At 35.9% G+C, this 19,108-nt stretch overlaps 1 protein-coding gene across 3 annotated transcripts in view; it reads left to right on the forward strand.

Annotated features, from left to right (window-relative positions):
- The window catches only part of LOC144235837 (uncharacterized), a 213,945-nt gene that overhangs the window by 25,224 nt on the left and 169,613 nt on the right, over nucleotides 1-19,108 (forward strand). The window lies entirely within an intron of this gene.

Here is a 19,108-nt window from a genome sequence, read left to right on the forward strand (position 1 = left end):
ATCTATGCTGATTTCTTAGTTGCAGTTTGGCTATGGCCTGATTTATCAGTGTAATAATTATCCTGTGTACAATAACAGAAGTGGCTGTCATAAGGATGAACTTCAACAATAAGTAAATCAGATGACTGTCTGATGCTGTTTGATGGCTGTATGAAGAGTCTTCAACATCTTTATTATCTGTTTACCTTGGCTGTGCTATCTGAAACTTTCCTTGGGTTACTTTCCTTGGATTCACTTTCTCAGAAATATGAACCTCATGATGGCAGTGAATTCACCAGGTGAGAGTAACTTAACAGCACCTTTACACAGGCAGAAAAGAGTGACCAAGTCAAAGTGCTGCAGGCATGACGAGGCTGAGGATTATAGTGGTTACAGCAAAACCACAAATTATGATTGCTATTAGTTTTAATATGGGCTAGTTTTTATATTCCTAGTGTCTTATAATTTAAGAAAAATGAATTACAAGAATGAGTCTAGCCACTTGTAATTTTGTTTTGCTTTCAGCTTTGCAAAAGCATAGTAACATGTATGTAAATATATTTTATATAAATATAATATTTATAAACATTTTTAAAATTTTGATAGGTCAAATCAGTTAATAAATGTAGGAAGTTAAACCAACTAACAACCTAAATATTTTTGTTGGAGTGGCAATTTGAGTCTGCTTCTATGATGGTCTGTTTCCAAAGATAACTGCCTACTTTAAATTCCTTTAGGGCAGGGATTTTGTTTTATTCATCACTTGGTGCTCTGTGGTAAGGAAAGTGCTTTAAATATAGTAGGTGATCAATGACTTTTATTGCACGAATAGCAGAGAGTAAAATGTAAATTCTAGGGGAACACACTTCCATTGACAGAAATAAGGAAACTGCTTCTTACCCAGGACCGTATCATGCAGTCTTGAAGACAATGAAAACTGTGAATTCTAATATGTAATTATTGGTATAAACATTTCGTCTTTTGTGTGACACCAAGTTAACTAAGCACAAAAATCTTGTCTTGGCCAATTTGGTGTGGTCAGAAAGATGGCTTGATTCTTAACAGGGATTAGTTGGGAAGGGCCCACTATTCCACATTGTCTCTAAAACCTTAGTCCTTTGGTCCAAGCTCAGAACAGCTCTTTTGGCGATAATGCCTTTGTTTTTGAGTAGGAGGACTTGTTAGACCACAAACTTCCAGATTCAATTTTTGTATATCCTGATGAAAATTCTCAAATTTCTCTACTGAATGTAAACAGATGTGTGATGTGTTTAAATTGAAACTTACTGAGTGTTGGCAAAGTTTCCCTCAAGTGAATAGGGTGGTGCATTTGTATTGATTGAGTTGTTTGGGACGTTAAAGTGATAAGACACAATAATCTAAACTTGGGATATACTAGCATGTCTGCCTCAGGCCATCACCTGTCCTGTCACATTTGCTCCTTCTGGATTTCTCTGGACTTTACTGCCCTGTTTACCTATTTGTCTGACATTCAACTTAAATCCCTTCATTTTGTTGTTTCTTTTATATTTACATATTATGACCCTTTATCCTCTGCATTTGCATCTCTCTAAAACTGTATTCCAGGGTGACTACCCCAGTCTAGATATAATGCTGATAACATTCAAAAATGAATTAAATTGTTTAGTCTGAGCTGCTTACATGCCATCCTGACTGGGGAAGACATGAAAACTTTGGGGCCATGTGAGCCATGGCCACAGCCAAATTGACAAGTACTGGAAGCACCCCAGAGGCTGAGGTAATGCTGGTGGCATTCATCATCACAGGATCAACGTTGGCAAATATCACTCAGGTTACTCTGGAGAAGTTGGCATGAGGCATTACCACTTAAAGAGGAACCAGAACTTCTGCCCAGCTGTCAACCTTGATAAACTGTGAACCTTGGTCAGTGAGCAGACAAGGGTAAATGCTGCCAAAAACAAGAATGGAGCTGCTCTTATCATTGATGTGGTGTGATCAGGCTACCATAAAGTTTTAGGAAAGGGAAAGCTATCAAAATGGCCTGTTATCATGAAGGCCAAATTCTCAGTAGAAGAGCTGAGGAGATTTATGGTGTGTGTGTGTGTTGGCTTGAAGCCACATGGAGGGGTTTTCATTAAATACTAACAGGTACTTTTCAAAAAAATAAACGGATTAAAAAAAATTCCAGGGGCGCCTGGGTGGCTTAGTCGGTTAAGCTTCCGACTTTCGCTTGGGTCATGATCTCACGGTTCGTGGGTTCGAGCCCCGCATCGGGCTCTGTGCTGACTGCCAGCTCAGAGCCTGGAGCCTGTTTCAGAGTCTGTCACTCCCTCTCTCTCATCCTCCCCTGCTCACGCTGTCTCTCTCTCTCCTAGAAATAAATAAAACATTTAAAAAAAAAAATTCCAAGGAACCTCGTAAAGAGCACTGTGTAGATATGGTTCATACTTCCTAGAGTTTTTAACAAAAGACTTACAGTCTCTATCTAGACAAATGTAGATATGACAACTGAAAAACAGTAAGTTGATATAATTCAGTTATGAATTATTACTATTTGAACCTAGCAAATGAACATCTTGAGTATATGAATAAAAATGAAGTGCAAATTGGAGTAGAAATCAAGGATACTGAGGTTATCCTTTGAAACTCAGAGTCAAAGAGGAAAATTCATAGGATTTCTAAACCAAAGTTTAATCTACCAAGAGGAAGTCTTATTTAGGATAGAGATAATATATTCAATGCATATTTAGGTGTGAATGGGTTTAATTTTAGTAGCTATGCATAGGATTCCGAAGTAAAATTGGGTAAAGCCAATATTTTTGGTGTCTAAAATATCAAACATCACATAATGTACAACCATCACATAAAATACACGCAATGGTTAGTCTAAACTTTTAATTTTTCCCATGCGTGTGGTAAAGAATCACTTCTCACTACAGGTAGTTAACAGAGGTAGGTCTCTCCTAAGATAACTCTTTTGTAAGCAAGTTATTTTACATTATTTTTATTTTCTTTGAGATTTTATACCCTTTCAAGCTAATACGTCACTCAGATGCTGGCAGAAGATATAAGACTCCTGTTTCAGAAACAAAAGAGCTTATCATCAGCAATAACAATAGCCAGAGTATCAGCATTTTCTTGTGCCGCTACCTCACACCACAGTTGCCATAATATTAGGTAATGCCTGTCCATGCAGCAGCGGTGTTAAACTAGAAGTATCCTAAGAATAGGGGACCTGAATCTTTTAAAAAATATAATTTATTGTCAAATTGGCTAACATAGTGTGTGTAAAGTGTGCTCTTGGTTTTTGGGGTAGATTCCTGTGGTACATTGCTTACATACAACACCCAGTGCTCATCCCAACAAGTGCCCCCATAGATGCCCATCACCCATATCCCCCTCTCCTCCACCCCTTCCCATCCACCCTGAGTTTGTTCTCTGTATTTAAGAGTTTCTTATGGTCTGCCTCCCTTTCTCTCTTTTATAATAGATGACAACTGTTCCTGTCTTTTACTCTGGAGATAAATATGCTTTTTATTATACAAGATGATAGGCAAATCTGCCCTTTGCTTTGGTGGGAAACACTGTCTTCATCTTCCAAGGCTTTTGTTTTATAAACGTCCTTGAAAAGATATTTTGGATAAGTGATAGAAGGTGCTTCTGTGCTCAAGATATGGAAAAAAAGGAAGAGATCCATGAATTTTGGCTCAAAGCAAAATTTGACAAAAATGTGCCCCTTCTCTAGATATCCTGTGCTTATATCACTGAAGCTGAGAAGTCTTTTCCTTTTTTTCTGCCAGAACAATGATAATAAGGTGACCTCAGATGGTACAGAGCATCTTAAGAGGATTTGACATTTTTGTGTTCTCTACTGGATAGCTACAGTGGCAAACATACAGCCAAATGCACCTTTAAACTGACTAATCTACCTACAATTCAATATCTGCAACCCCCTCCCTGACTCCAGTAAAATATTCTGCTTCATTTATTCACATCCAAGATAGTAATATCATAAACATTTCACTATCATCCCATCTTCCACTCTGAGTTCTGACCAGTTCATGATCCCTTTAGCTGCTGACTTTTTGCCTTCTTTCCTGTCTGTGTTTTTATATTTCTTTTTTGAATCTTCTGTTTAATAATATTCTTTTGGTAGTGACTGGTAATCCCTGTGATAATACTAGTGCTTGCTCCTTGACTTACATCTGTTGTCCAGTGCTCTGCAAAACAAACCTGATCCAGACAGGCCTCTTGGATTCTCTCTCATGCTTGAGAACTGGTCCACAAGGTTCCAGTCCACACCCAGTTTTCACCAGCTTTTATGAAAAGAAGCCAGACTCTGCCCAAAGTATGAACACCTTCTGTAAGATCACCAGATGGCCATCAAGCTTTTACTTGATTTGTATCTTCTGAATTGATAGTATACAGTCAAAAGAATCAACTAGTAACACACATTTGGGAGTTAAGATCCAGACCTTGGATTTAAAACTGATTACAGTGTGGATCAGATATATATCCATTAAGAAGTGTAGAGAATACATTATTTTCATAAGACATGTGATTGTCCAATCCTGAGTGCTTCAAATATGATCTAGGACCTAAGAAATAAGTGTATGATGGGTCTTTTCCTGATTGAGATAGATATTTTGTAAGAAAAGACCACAAATAATTGAAAATACATGACTTTGAATATAATAAATATAGCTTCACTACCCCATACAAAAGTCTGTGATCATTAAGCATGAGGAATGTCAATGTTAATAACAATATAGATTTTATCAATCTATTCATGTATTTGTTCTGTCTTTCTTTATGGTCTTGACCTCCTACTCACAATTTCCTTATGTTAATTTTTGTATTAATTTTTCCCATATTTTATATATTCTTCAAAATTGTAAATTAAAGCAAGATATGAACATATACATAATATCTTCACTGATTTTGTTTCTGTTTATTTAATTCACCTGGATTGGAATACTTTGAAATCAAACCAGGCTTTAGCTATATGTACTGTAAATTCTAGGTTCTTCTTTCCTTCTTTCAGAGTGCAAGGAGAGTGTACTGTACTTAGAAATACTACCTCAGTTTGTCAACATAAGAATTCCTGCAAGTTGTTTGGAAGTAAGAAAGTCATAGAATTATATAAAATATTAAAGCCTTAGAAATTAGAAATGAACATTTTTTTTCTGAACAAAGGAAAAACTGAGCTCCTGGGGACTAAAAATAGTCTGATACAAATAAACTTGATACAGCTGTACAATTCGTTAATAAGAAAACCGGGATCTTCATTCAAGTCTCCCTCCTCAAATTCAACATTTCTTTCCTAGAACCTGCTGTGATTATTTTATCTGGATATCGAAAACTGAATTAGACTGGAAGAATTAAAAAATGAAAGCCAATACTACTTAACAAGAGACAAAATAATACTCTTACAGAATGTGGAACTAATGCATACTGAACTACTTGGGGGAAATTGAACTTATAGCCAGTACGAAGAGACCGGTCACCAGGTTAAAAAGTGAGTCAGAGATGCTGGTTATTGGGACACCTGTGTGGCTCAATCAGTTGAGTGACTGACTCTTAATTTCAGCTCAAGTCATGATCCCAGGGCCGTGGGATCGAGTCCTGAATCAGGCTCCTGGCTGAGCATGGAGCCTGCATAAGATTCTCTCTCTCTCTCTCTCTCCACCCTCCTCTGTCCCTTTCCCTATTCATGCTCTTCCTCTCTTTAAAAAATATAATAAAAGTAAAATAAAATAATAAAATAAAATATAAAATGCTGGATATTTTGTGACCAATAGAATCTGAAGTTATAAAAGTCAGATAAAGATGATCGAACCTCATGCCACAGCACATAAATTGATTGCTCCTGGGACCCAGCACCTCCTTCTCTTCCTCCTTCCCTCTCCCTCATGAAGTAATTTCTTGGCCCTTAGAACTGTTTTCTGGCGATTTATTCAAAGTGTTGCTGCCAGAGTCCCATCCCATTTGGCAGAAGTAAGAGAACAAAGCCCCCAACAACTGCACTGCTTTCCACAAAGAACTTGACTCCCACTGTCTCTTCATTTCTTGGCTTTGAGCAATGACAGATTGCAGACTCAGATGTTGCACAGAAGTCTTGATAACAGCTTAGAAAGATGACCATTGCTTGCTCGTTCTGTCAGGTTTCTGTTTTCACTGAAAGTTTACTAGGTATGCTTCTAAGCACTAAAGAAAGATTCTTAGCGCTATCTTCATGGGTACCTAATTCTCTCTGCAGCCGTGGAACTACTAGCCCTCCAGAAAACCAGACTGATGTTTCTGTAGGTCTATTAACTCATTTCATAGGATGCCAGTGCATGCCAGTTACTCTAAGAATTCCCTCGGCAACTCTTTTGTATTTGAACCTGATCTGAAAATAAAAATCATTTGGCCTTGCAAGTAATCAAACTGAGGGGAATGTGCTTTCTATAGGAGAAAGAGTACATACACATCAGGAGTCAGAATTTCTGGGTTCAGTACAGGCTCAGCTGCTTACCAACTGTGCTGACCTAAATAAGTCACTCCTTAGTTTTACTCTACTCATCCATAAAATGAGACAATACTTCCTTCTCTTCCTACAGCACAGCAGTGTGTGAGAATTATATGGGAAGATGTGAATGAAGGTCTTCTAAAAACTGGATAGCACTTTGCCAATGGGAGTTATCATTATTACCATGTGAAGACAGAGGAGGGGATTAGAGAACAGTTGTGCCACAGACAGCCAGACTGGTGAAAAATTTCAGCTTCCATTTGTCTTCAAATTATTGTGTATTTATTCATATCAGCTCTGTAATAATGCTCTTTGCACTTGTGATGAAGAATTATTGCCTTTTCATCAGGACATTCATCATCATTGACTGTGGTAAGCGCAGGGTTGTAGAAAGTACATATATGGTGATGTTTATGAAGACAGACTTTCTGGTGTTGAGAGAGGTACCGGAGAAGAAGATATTTTTCAAACCACACTCATGTGCAATATTGTTAACTTAAAATTCTGTGCAGTATCTTGAACTAAAGTGAAAAAATACTGAAATAGAACTCATGAGACCTAGGTTCAAGTTTTGCCTCTGACTAGCCCTGAATAACAAGGCTGCTGCTGCTGATGATAATAAAGATGACAGTAGTAATAACAATAACTTTTAATGAGTAGTTAGCCAGGTAGTATAGTAAATGCTTTGTATACATTAAATCATTTAATCATCTTAACTACTTTATCAGGTAGGTACTGTGATGATCCCCATATTACAGATGAGTTGATTGAGAATCAGAGAATCACATATAGAAACCATTGGTAGTAAAAGTCAAAATTTAGTCTTTTAAAAAAGGTTTATTTATTTTGAGAGAGAGAGAGCTCATGAGTGTGAGCAGGAGAGGGGCAGAGAGAGAGGGAGAGAGAATCCCAAACTGGCTCCATGTTGTCAGTACAGAGCCCAACATGGGGCTCAGTCTCACAAACCATTAGATCATGACCTGAGACAAAATCAAGAGTTGAAAGTTTAACACAGTAAGCAACCCAGGTGTTCTTCCTCCATTTTGTTAATATTTAAAAGCCAAAATTTATTCTTGACAATCTCATTCTAAAGCCTATGTGTTTACTGAATATTGCCTCAGAGTTTCTGTGGCTTGGTAATTTCCTCTGTAAAATGCAAGGCCTAGGGTAAATTCTCATGAAATTTCTTCTGACTCCATAATTTTGTAGATATGATTTATTTTTAAAATTGTTTTGCAGAATACAGAATTCCTAAAACATATTTTGGGTATTTTATACCTCTGGAGTAAAAAAACAAAACAAAAGAAAAATAAATAACATTACCTGAATTTCCCAACATATGTTCATAGCCATTTGAATCATTTAATGTTTAACTCTGCTAGTCCTTTTTGCTGAATAGGCAAAGATTCAGACAGGGAGTTTTTTTTCAAAATTAAATATGCTGTTTTTACTAAGTTAAGAATGCATTTTAAAAAATTTGTTTACTATTTAAAAAATTTTTTAACATTTATTTATTGCTGAGAGACAGAACATGAGCAGGGGAAGGGCAGAGAGGGAGGGAGACACAGAATCTAAAGCAGGCTACAGGCTCTGAGCTGTCAGCCCAGAGCCTGACACGGGGCTCGAACCCACGAACCACAAGATCATGACCTGAGCTGAAGCCAGACGCTTCATCAACTGAGCCACCCAGATGCCCCAAGAATGCATTTTTAAATGAAAGAAGTATGAGGATGAGGCATTCAGGAGAAAGTAAAGGAAGGTGAGGAAGATCAAGCACTGAAAGTACCAGTCAAAGAGCCCATTTTAAAACCCTGCTTCTCCATCAATGAAGGAGTAAGGTGAGTTGTTCAATAACATTGTTATACAATGGAAATGCAGAAAATATTAAGAGTTGGATGAGGTCTTAGGGAATATCTAGTCCCACAATTTTATTTTACAGTTAATGGAAAAGTGGACTAGAAAAAGATTAACTTTAGAGTCTGACATATCCACATTTATATCTTTATTTATTTGCTACTAAGTATTTGACTTTTGGCAAATTATTTAATTTCTGTGAGGCTTTTCAAAGAACGAGAATAGTACCCTTTATCTCATTAAGATATAGGTAAAGCAGGTAGGATGGTGTTAAATGTCTAATAAAGATTCTGTAAAAATTACTTCTCCCCCCACTTAAATATCTGATCCTTTGTGAGAGTCCCAAGTTCCACCTCACCAACCTCACCTGTCCTCTGACCTCCACAATGATCAATGCTACCTGGGCCCATTGTGGATTTGCCCCACTCTGCTGAAGAGGGTGGCAATGCCTGCTTTGTTTCTTCTTCAAATACCCCTACCCACCTTGAGGTGCCACTGTGGAAAAAAAGGGCATTATTTAGCAGGAAAGAGAAAAAGGGACAGGGAACTTTTATATTCCAACAAAACAAAACAGAAGAATTGATCTCATCTTTTGGTCTCTCCTGGGAACTTCTTTCTTTAATTTCCTGTTTTCCCTGATTCCTTATCTTTGTCTATGCACACAATGAACAACATTGCAGTTCGTTATCTCAGTGCTTTTAAAGAATCACTCAAGGGCTTCTTTTTTATTATGAACATTTTAGTTCTTTGTACATCTAATTATTATGAACATTTTAATAATTTCAGTATTATAAAAATTTTTTACTTACTAAAATAACTGAAAGAGTAGTAATCTTTACTTATTGTTCATTGTTTCTCATTTATTTTGTAAGTGTTCTTATTCTTACCAACTCTCCTATATATAAACATATCTTTTACCTTTTCTCTCTGTACAAATAAATCAAAGTTTTTCAACATTTTCTTTATTAATTCCACACTCGTCATGTCCATTTTGTAAGGACTTTAGTATTTTTATTTTACTCAAACTTTACATTCAGTTTTGCAAGTATCTCAATTTCATTAAAACAAAGTTTATTATTTTGCCAGTTCTTCTTGTTCCCTGCCTCTGGCTCCCTACTCCCTTAAACCTTTTATGTATGCATGTACGTTTGCATGTATGTATGTATGGATGGATGGATGGATGTATTTAGTTAGTTGTTTGTTTATTCATTTATTTTTGAGTATCATTGGCACAATATTGCATTAGTTTCAATTGTACAACTTAGTGATTCGACCAGTTTATGTGTTCTGCTGTGCTCACCACATCTGTAGCTACCATCTGTCATCATACAGCACTATTACAGTACCATTGCCTATATTCCCAATGCTGAACCTTTTGTTTTTTGTTTCTCTGACCTATTCATTCCCTAACTGGATGGCTGTATCTCTCGCTGTCATTTTGCCCTCCCCACCATCATGCTCCCCTCTGGCAACCATCATTATTCTTTGTATTAATAGGTCCGATTCTCTTTTTTTATTTGTTTATTCTTTTTTTTAAAAATAGCAATAATGAGTGAAATCCTATGGCATTTGTATTTCTCTATCTGACTTATTTCACTTAGCATAATACCCTGTAGGTTCATACATGTTGTCACAAATGGCAAGATCTCATTGTTTATGGCTGAGTAATATTCCACTGTGTGTGTGCATGCGTGTGCGTGTGTGTGTGTGTGTGTAACACCTTTTTCATTCATCTATGGATGGATACTTGGGTTGCCTCTATATCTTCATTATTGTAAATAATGCTACCATAAACATAAGGGTGCATATATCTTTTCACAGTAGTGTTTTTGTTTTCTTTGGATGAATACTCAGTAGTGGAATTATTGGATCATATGGAATTTCTATTTTTAATTTTTTTGACACATCTCCAAACTGTATTCCACAGTCACTGCACCAATTTAAATTCCCATCAACAGTGCATGAGGGTTCCTTTTTCTCCACATTATTTCCAACACTTGTTATTTCTTGTCTTTTTGATTCTAGCCATTTTGACAGGTGTAAGGTGACATCTCACTGTGGTTTTGATTTACATTCAAGGAAATTACTGCCTATGCTCTTTTCTAGGAGTTTTACAGTTTTGGGTCTCACATTTAGGTCTTTAATCCATTTTGAGTTTATTTTTGTGTATGGCATAAGAAAGTGGCCCAGTTTTATTCTTTTGCATGTAGTTGTCCAATTTTCCCAGTAGCATGTAATGAAGAGACTGTTTTTCCCCCTTTGCATATTCTTGCCTCCTTTGTCATAGATTAATTGACCGTATAAGCATGGGTTTATTCCTGGGCTCCCTATTCTATTCTATTCTATTCTATTCTATTCTATTCTTCTATTCTATTCTAGCCTATCCTATCCTATCCTATCCTGTTCTATTCATCTATGTGTCTATTTTTATGCCAGTATCAAACTGTTTTTTTTTAATATTTATTTTTGAGAGAGACAGTCTACGGCCATACCACCCTGAACGTGCCCGATCTCGTCTGATCTTGGAAGCTAAGCAGGATCAGGCCTGGTTAGTACTTGGATGGGAGAGAGACAGAGTGAGCAGGAGAGGGGCAGAGAGAGAGAGAGAGAGGCAGAGGGTCCGAAGCAGGCTCTGTGCTGACAGGAGAGACACCTATGCCGGGCTCAAGCTCACAAACCATGAGATCATGACCTGAGGTAAAGTCAGGTGCTTAACAGACTGAGCCACCCAGGCGACCCATATACTGTTTTAATTACTACTGCTTTGTAGTGTATCTTGGAATCTGGAATCATGATACCTCCAACTTTGTTCATCTTTATCAAGAGTGCTTTGGCTGTTCAAGGTCTTTTGTAGTTTTATACAAATTTGAGTATTATTTGCTCTAGATCTGTGAAGAGTGCTGTTAGTATTCCTCCCTTAAACATTTAACATAATCTTATTTTTCGATTTTCCATTGCTGTTTGTGGTCCAGCAACAATATGAGTTTTGGGTGTTTTTTTGGAATATTTCACTTGAGCAACAAGTCAACTACTCAGCCAAGTTAATTGTGTCATCACAAAGTCCTTCCTTTCCATTATCATAGATAATATTCTAGCACAAATTGTCATCAACTCATTTCTAGAATGCTTTAGTTTTTTTACTATTTGATCTGTTCTTCCTTATTTGGTCCATTTGCATGGTTTTGGCAGAATAGTTCAGCTTTGTTTTGCCCCCTTTCCCCTCAACTGTAAAAGCTTAGAGTGCTTTTACATTGGCCACTGAAATAATGCCAAATAACGTTTTAAGATTGCAAACAAGACCATTTGACCCCAATTATATCTACTAACTGACTTCACATTACTCCCAATAAGTCTTCCAGTCCAACCAAGCTAGTTTCTTACTGTCGGCACTCTTCCCATACGCCAGGCTCATGGGGCTGCTGGGTCTCCACTCACATCATTTCCCCAACTAAACGTGTATTCAAGGCTGTAGTATATTCATGGTTCTTTGCAGTTTCCAGAGCACTTCTGCAGGCATTATTTCATTTGATCCTCCCTACAATTATAAGACAGAGGTAGGTATTGTTCCCATTGTTCCCATTTCTCAGATGAGAAACCTGAGGTTCAAAAAGGTTAACTGGCTTTCAAAAATCTGAACTGACCCAAAGTCTTGTGATTTCAAAATATTGTTTATTGTTTCAGCACACTACTTAGAATGCTTTCCATGGCTCATTATCTTTCCATTTGTTTTTCAAGCCCAACTACATTTTCTGTCTTTCTTAGTTTCTTATGGCTACAAAAGCCCACCAAGAGCTCATCTCATAGTAGAAAACTAACCATAGATAGCTAACAAACGTATTCATTTTTTTTATCTCTCAATATTCCTTCCTTCTTGTGAGACCATAAATCTAAGTGCTAGGGTAGAGTCGTTTTATTTTTTCTCTCCTTCTGAGTGCCTCTTATGATGCTTTGATGCTCATATCATTTTTGTTGAATTAATTATTTCTGCTCTGTCTTTGTAGGTCAGACTTTCCTATGCCTAGCACATATGAAGCATGTGTTCACCTTTGTCTTTAATTATTGTTATTAATTACTATTTTAAAAAAATACTGTTAGTGTTTAAAACAGGCGTATTTAGAAAGATAGCTTTTGTTTTCCCCAGAGGAGTTCAGTGGTAGAATTAACACAAGAATTCAGATAGCTGATACAACAAAGTCTAGTGTTTTTGCCCCTTGTCTAATGCTTTTAATTATAATATGAGAAATGCAACTTGGCTTTTCAATCTCATTCCAGCTCTTAGTTATTAAATCTTTTCTGAGAACAAGGTGTGGTTTATCAGTTTTTTTCTGAAAATGGAGGCGATGTGGATTAGCTAAGTAAAAGTGCTATTCCACTGTGATTAACCCCAGAATTGATAAACAGAAACCCCACTGGCTATGTTCTGTAACCTTAAATAGTCTTTCTTAGCTGTCATGCTACTTTTACATGGCTAAATTATCTTTGCTTGGCTTGGACATATTTATATGACACAATTATACATGACAAGCCAAGAACAGACAATATCAAATACATATGAACTAACATTTCTTAGTCTTTTTGTATTCAACCAATCTTAGGAAAAACACTAACCTGGAAATTCTTTTTTCATATGTCAAATTTGCATTGTAAATATTATATAAATATACTTTGAATGAAGTAGGTCCATATTAAATTATCTACCTTTAAAGTACTTACCTGTAATTATCACTGACTTACAGATTTGTCAACGATTCTTCCATAATTATATTTCCTAGATGCTTATTCAATGTATAGATTATAAACACTCAGATTTTTAAAAATATATTACTCATAATTACTTTGGGTAGAGTATTACAGAAGGCATATCTATTAGTAAGAAATAAAACAAGCTCTGAGCCATGCCTCTGACAAGAGATGCTTCCAAAATCATCTCATCTCCAGATTATAAATTAGGTGGTTGGTTTCACTTGCAGAAATTCTAACTAGTATGTCTGGGATGCTGTATAGGCATTTATATTTTTTACTATATCTGCAGATGATTCTTTTAATTAGTCAATGTTTTGTATTACAGTTTTAGAGAATTGCCACCACTTTTACTTAGGATTATTGTTTTTATCTAAAACTTTTGCAGGTTGTTTGCCTCTTGTGTGAACACGTCTTACTTCAAGTGTGTTTAAGCAAGGGAACTCTGACCAACAAAACAGAACAGAGTTTATTCTGTTTAATAAACAGAGTTTATTCAATTAACAATTAAAATTGAATTAAAAGTACCATTGTAGGCACTCAGAATCCAAAAGAGATGCTATTCCAGCCCTTTGCCTGACTGCACATTCTTTAGGGAAACCAGCAGTCTATTGAGATTAAAAACATTTTAATTATCAACAGTAGCAAAAAAGGTTATAATCCTTTAATTAAACTGGGATTGTTGAGCATATACTTAAACAATGGCTATATTAGATTTTTCAAATGATGCTACCATGGTTGAGAAGTAGCTCCTGCTGCCATCTAAGGACTTACCATTATAATAATTAGCATCTGCATAGGACATAGGAGGATAAGACAAGATTGCAGAAACGTATAATTAAAGGCTAACTCTATTAAGAGTCACACAGGATTTTAAGAAAAGAAAGCTATAAGCCAAATTAAATGATCAAGAAAGACTACATGAGGAAAATGATATTTAGGGTAACAATGAATGATAAGTAGAAATTTGTCAGATAGAGATGAAAAAGGACAGTGCTCCATAAACAGAAAAAAAAAGAGCTTAAGCAAATATTCTAAGACTGGAAGACACAAGGCATATTTGGGAAACAGTACAGAGTTTAGTCTAGTTCAAATTTATGGCACAAGAATAGCCTAGAATGAGTAGGAGGTCAATGAACCAAGTGCCCAAATGTTGGATAGGTTTTGAAATTACCTAACATAATATAGAGCTAGTGGTAAAGAGAACGATGATAAAGTATTTAGTAAATGAAAGGGAATGAATGAGAAGTTAGAGATTTGCAACAAGGAGGGGTTATCACATATTAGAGTCTGATAGTATGTACTTGGAAATAGCTATAATTTTGGGGGGAAGTTGGAAGAAGCAATAAAGGACAAAGAATATCCCTGAGTGGAAGAAAAAGCCATCGATTGAGAGACATACAAGGTAACTTGGATATGATGGTGAAGAGAAATAATGATAGGGAAGAGGTTGAGAATATTGAGTTTATTGATGGTGACAAAACATGAGTTTCAGAGGGCACAGTAAAAAAGTTGAGTATTGACAAGATGTGGAAGCCTGAGTTTGACTAGGGGATGTAGAGATCCAAATTAGAGTAGAAACCTGCTGATACACAGGGAGGCTGGCTTGCCAATGGTGACTGAGGGAAACCAGAATGCAGGGCATGGTGTGATTCAACTTAGTCATGTCATTGGGAACATAATAATTTCTGTTACCTATTTAGCACTCAGAAGAATCCTATAAGGTACATTTTTTTTTAGTATGAATTTACAGATGAAGAAAGCTAGAAATCAAGGAGTAACTTGTATATGGTTCTATACCAGTGGAGCCTTATTTGGATTTGGGTTTTCTGACTCAGAAACTTTTTCTTCCCTTCTCTCTTCCCCTTATCTTTTCTCCTCCCTCAAATCATGATCCTTTCAAAACAGTCCAGGAAAGTACAGTGATGAAAAGGTAGAATAGAAATGTGATGGTGCAGCCTTTTGAAAAGAAGGCAGATTGTTTCAGGAAGAAGATAATCAATGGAGTAAAATATCTGAGCCGAATCAAGAATGATGAAGACAAAAGAAAGACCTTTGAATGATACTCTGAGATAAGCATTTCATTAGATTAGATCACATATGGCATGATTGTATAATCCTTATAGTTCTCAGAGTGCTCCATATATACTTTCCTCTTACATTGACAGTAGGCTAGTGAAAAAGATATTTCTCTATCTTGCATAAAGAAACTCAGATTAATAGAGTAACTATAGCTAGAAAGTGGTAGAGGAAAGATTCTAAACATAAGTCTTTTGAATTTAAATCCTCTTCCCTTTCCAAAATCCCTGAAAATAAAAATAAAAATCCTTCAAGTTTCCAGTTATACTGACAAATCTAATGCCTGAAGAGATACATGTAATATATTTTTACTAGGGGTTTAGTATTGTTTTTCTCAAAGACATAATTTCCAAAGAAGTTTGCAAGTTTGCTTAGAAAGATATCACTGTCATGCTGTATTATAGAAGGGAGTGCCCTAGCACAAGGGGAGAGTTACATGCATGTTCTTTTTGATTCATTAGAAACATCAGTGATCAGCAGCAGAGACACATGTAATTATTTTCTGAGATCTTTTATTAGACTGTATCTAGCAAGGCAGCTCTGGTGGCATAGTATAAGCTTTACATTCAAAAAGTCTTCCAAAGCTTGTAGTGCATGTTTTGACTATATATATTTATTCTCATTGTTCATGGTAGTCATGTTCTAGAAAATCATGGCAAACATGGAATTAACAAATACTGAACATTGCTCCTAGGAGAAATACAATGTTAGGTTCCTCTGGTCACTATATTTTTGACAATTGATCAGTATATAATCTTGTTTTATTTATGTTTCTATTTAAAGACATTTTATTTAATATGTGCTTTTGATTGCTAACATTGAACGCATGGTCAACATCACCCTAACTCATGATAACTCATGTTTGAACAAAGCTTATCGAGTGTACACATTTTCTCCGTTAATGCACATTACAGTCTCTTGCACTTAGGAAGACTAAAAAAGACATCAGATACTACATTTAGTGACCATTTAAAATAGCAAAATTTTGTCTCACATTTAGGGCTTTAATCCATTTTGAATTTATTTTGGTGGTTGCCAGAGGGGAGGTGGGTGGAGGGGTAGGTTGGATGGATGATGGGGATTAAGAATTCACTTGTCATGGTGAGCACTGGGTGTTGTATGTAAGCACTGAATCACTAAATTGTATACCTGAAACTAATACTACACTTGAATTCAAATAAAAACTTAAATAGGAGGCACCTAGGTGGCTCAGTTAGGTGGGCATCTGACTCGACTCTTGATTTCAGCTCAGGTCATGATCCCTGGGTCATAGGATCCAGCCCCTCATGGGACTCTGTGCTGGGCATAGAGCCTATTTGGGACTCTCTCTTGCTCTTTTCTCTCTCCCTCTGCCCCCTTCCTCCACTTTTGTGTTTTTTTTTTTTTCTCTCTCTCTCTCTCTCTCAAATAAAAAAAGAGGGTGGAGGCGCCTGGATGGCTCAGTTGGTTAAGCATCTGACTCTTGATTTCAGCTCAGGTCATGATCTCATGGTTCATGGGATTAAACCCCACATGGGACTCAGTGCTGACAGCATGGAGCCTACTTGAGATTCTTTCTCTCCTCTTTCTCTCTCTCTGTCCTTCTCCTTCTCATATGCACTCTCTTTCTCAAAATAAATAAGCTTTTTAAAAAAAATTAAAAAAGAAAAACTTAAAGTAAGATGGCAAAATCACCAACCAAATGCATAAAATTAAAGAAAGTATTAAATAGACTGTGAAAAAGTACTTGCTTATCATATGAAAGCTAAAATAAGAAGACAGGAGATCTCCCTGTTTAACCTCCCCTGGAAGATATGTCAGCTGGGGACTCATATTTTTCATTGTTCCGTACATGTCTGTGAATGACAGGGAAAGCAGTGCAGAAATTGATTTGTGGGATATAAATAAATTTTAGTGAACAGGCAAATTCAGAAATACAGAATCTATGAAAATTAAAAGTCTTACATTATCCAAATCAATCCACAGATTCAATGAGATTTCTATCAAAATTCTAATGGCACTTTTCACAGAAGTAGAAAATAATTATTCTAAAATTCATATGGAATTACAAAGACTCCAAATAGCCAAAGCAATCTTGGAAAAGCACAGCAAAGCTGGAGGCATCACTTCCTGTTTTCAAATTATATTACAAAGTTATAATAACCAAAACAGTATGGCACTGTCATAAAAATATACACATACACCAATAGAACAGAATAGAGAGCCTAGAAACAAATCGGTGAATATACAATCAACCAGTCTATGACAAGAATGTCAAGAACAAATGATGGAGAAAGTATAATCTCTTCAATAAATGGTGTTACTGGCTATCCACATGCTTAAAAATGAAACTGGATTCCTATCTTATACCATTCACAAAAAGTAACTGAAAATGGATTAAAGATTTGAATGTAAAACCTGAAACCATAAACCTCCTAGAAGGAAACATGGAAAAAATGTTCTTGACATTGGTCTTGGCAATGATTTTTTTGATATGATGCCAAAAGCATCAGCAACAAAAGCAAAAAATACACAAATGGGACAACATCAAACTAAAAAGCTTCTGCACAACAAAGGAAACAATACAACAAAAAGAAAACCTATGGAATGGGAGAAAGTATTTGCAAATCATATATCTAATAAAGAGTTAATATCCAAAATATATTTGGAACTCCTGCAACTGAATAGCCAAAAACCCACAAATAATCCAATTAAAAATGAGAAACTTACCCGATGGGTGCAGCTACTATGGAAAACAGTAAGGGGATCCTCAAAAAATTAAAAATAGAACAAACATATGATCCAGTCATTCTACTCCAAGTTATATATCATAAGGCAATGAAATCAATTATCTCAAAGAGATATCTGTACTCCCATGTTTATTGTAGCATTATTGATGATAGCCAAAATATAGGCACAACCTAAATGCCCCTCAGTGTATGAATGGATAAAGAAAATGTGGTGTGAATATGTACAATAGAATTATTATTCAACAGTAACAAACAAGGAAATCTTGCTTTTTGCAACAACATGGATGAAACTGGAGGGCATTATGCTAAGTGAAATAAGCCAGACAGAGAAGGATGTATACTATGTTTCACATAATGTGGGATTAAAAAAAACCCCATACTGATCTCATAGAAGCAAATTGTAGAATGGTGGTTGCAAGGAACTAGGAAGAGGGGGAAATGTAGGGCAATGTAAATCAAAGGGTACAAAACTTCAGTTATAAGATAAATGAATTCTGAGATCTAATTTATACCATTGTGAGTATAACTAATAATACAGTATCATATACTTGAAATTTGCTGAAAGAGATCTTAGGCATTCTCATCACACATACATAGAAAGAATTAACTATATGAAATGAAGCATGTGTTAATTATTTTCAAATTGGTAAATATTTTACAGTATATATATATATATCAGATTGTATACCTTAATCATATACAGTTCTATTTGCCAATTATTCCTCAATAGAGCTAGAAAAATAACATTAAAAGTCTGAGAGCTCAGAGCTTCTACGTCTAGCAGTTGTCAGTGATCTGAACAAAATGACACAGAGCAATCACTTTTGGTTGAGGGAGGCAAAGAAAATGATCAATTTAGAGACATGATTTCTAAAAAGGATTTCCGGACACTTGATTTTTATTTTCTAAAAATATTTTAAAAGGTGTGATAGAACCTCAACAGCCTTTCCTCCAAAAGCAGTACCAGCCGATTTGTGGCATCTCCTCACTCCTTTTATTTAGTAATTTTTGCATGGTATGTAATTGTATAAGTCATAAGTATGTTGAGGTAAGGATGTATGAAGCAAAATGCTGAAGATTTGACTGGTATGAAAGTAAACATGCAAGGTACATTACCAAGTATCCTGTGAGACTCAAAATATATTCACTTAATGTTATGCCCTTTGCATCTGGAGAATGCAAGAAAGCATTATAAATTTTACATAAATATAAATAAAATAATTATAAATTTTAT

Source organism: Crocuta crocuta, unplaced genomic scaffold (genome assembly GCF_008692635.1).
Source record: "Crocuta crocuta isolate KB4526 unplaced genomic scaffold, BGI_CrCroc_1.0 scaffold646, whole genome shotgun sequence".
Taxonomy (NCBI): Eukaryota; Metazoa; Chordata; class Mammalia; order Carnivora; family Hyaenidae; genus Crocuta; species Crocuta crocuta.